We start from the raw sequence: 2,032 nt of genomic DNA on the forward strand, positions 1-2,032 counted from the left end.
TGGGGCAATGAGGACATGAAAAAGCCACCGCCTTTTGTGCATCCTCTCTCCTGCTTTAGTGTCTGGAGTCAGATTGCTTGGTTTTAAAACCCTGCTACTTCCTAGCTCTTGGAAGTTGGGCAAGTTATGTAATTTCTCAGTGTCCCAGTTTTCTCAAAGGAGAAAATGGGATCATAGTTTCTACTTCAAAGGATAGTTTTGAAAACAAATGAGATAATACGCACAAAGTTTTATTTTATTTTCCAAATTCTACTCAATTCATTCATTTTTTTAAAAAGATATTACATTAAAAAAATATGAGGTCCCCATTTGCCCCCACCGCCCCCACCCCACCACTCCCCCCACAGTAACACTCTCCCCCATCATCATGTCACATCCATTGCATCTGGTGAGTACATCTCCGGGCATCGCTGCACCCCATGTCCCGTGTTCAACACCATAGCCCACAATTCCACGTTCCATCCAGTGGGCCATGGGAGGACATACAACATCTGGCAATTGTCCCTGGGGCACCACCCAGGACAACTCCAAGTCCCGAGAATGCCTCCACATCTCTTCTCTTCCTCCCATTCCCCACACCCAGCAGCCACCATGGCCACTTTTTCCACATCAATGCCACATTTTCTCGATTATTAACCACAATAGTTCATGAATAGAATATCAGTAAGTCCACTCTGATCCTTACTGTATTCCTCCTTCCTGTGGACCTTGGCTTGGTTGTGTCCATTCCACATCTATGTCAAGAGGGGGTTTAGATTCACATGGATACTGGATGCAATCCTCCTGCTTTCCCTTGTAGGCACTCTTGGCTCCATGGTGTGGTGGTTGACATTCTTCAACTCCATGTTAGCTGAGTGGGGTAAGTCCAATAAATCAGAGTGTAGGTGCTGAAGTCTGTTGAGGCTCAGGGCCTGGCTATCATATTGTCAGTCCAGAGATTCAAATCCCCTAGATATATCTTAAGCCCCAGCACCAACTACAATTCCAGTAAAGTAGCATGAAAGTCTTGTGAAAAGAGATCCCCTCTGAGCATAAGCAGTACATGTTTGCTTTCATCCTCCTCCTCCCCAACTTCAAATTATTGAAAAAGGTTGCTACCTTTGGAAGATGAAAGGTTCCATCTTATCCCCATCCTACCCCTGTGGCTGTGCCTCTGAGATGTGCAGCAGATACTTGGATCAGGATGGGTGCCTCGTGGAATAGGCCGATGACCCCTGCCCTTGCTCGGAGGAAATTCAGAGGTGAAATTTTTTTTTTAAGGTTTATTTATTTATTCATTCCCCCCTCCCGCCCCCATGGCTTGTTTTGCTGCCTGTTCTCTGCTGTGTCCATTCGCTGCCCATTTTTTCTGTGTCTACTTGTCTCACTTGGTTGTGTCATCTTGCTTTGTCAGCTTTCGGTGGTGTGCGGGCCATCAGCTCTCCGCTGGCGCGGGCCTCCTTGCCTTCACAAGGAGGCCCCGGGATGCAACCATATAGTAAATGGGAGCCCAGTCGATTGAGCCATAGCCGCTTCCCAGAGGTGAACTTTTCACCTGACAGGTCATATAGTCTACAGAGAATCAGATGAAGCCTACGTTCCTTGCCCCTACAATTTCACATGTGTTCATGGTGTAAACAATACCAGTGGGATACATACCCTCAGAGTCAAACGTAGGTATTTTGGGGATCTTGAACCCCAGGTCCAGGACCCCAGTCTGTGATGCTTTGTAGGCTGAACATTCTCAAAACACCTTAAGACAACTTGAGAGTTTAGCAGGTGCTGTTAGTGCCCCACCAGATCCCTTTTTCCTCTGTAGGGATCTGCCTATTGCTGTGGGCATTGGCTGCTAACGGCTCAGGCCTGAGCTCTTCTAAGTACTGTCTTTGGCTGATGAGGGTGATAAGCCAGGAATTACAACAACCTCCCCCCCCCCCCATCCCTCCCACACACAGGGGTGGCCCTCAGCGATGTCCAATTGATAAGGGAGAATAATAACCCAGACTTGCCCCTGCACAGTTCAAACTCAGTGACACATTGCATGCTTCTTGGC

The sequence above is a fragment of the Dasypus novemcinctus genome, chromosome 26 (assembly GCF_030445035.2).
Source record: "Dasypus novemcinctus isolate mDasNov1 chromosome 26, mDasNov1.1.hap2, whole genome shotgun sequence".
In the NCBI taxonomy this organism is placed as follows: domain Eukaryota; kingdom Metazoa; phylum Chordata; class Mammalia; order Cingulata; family Dasypodidae; genus Dasypus; species Dasypus novemcinctus.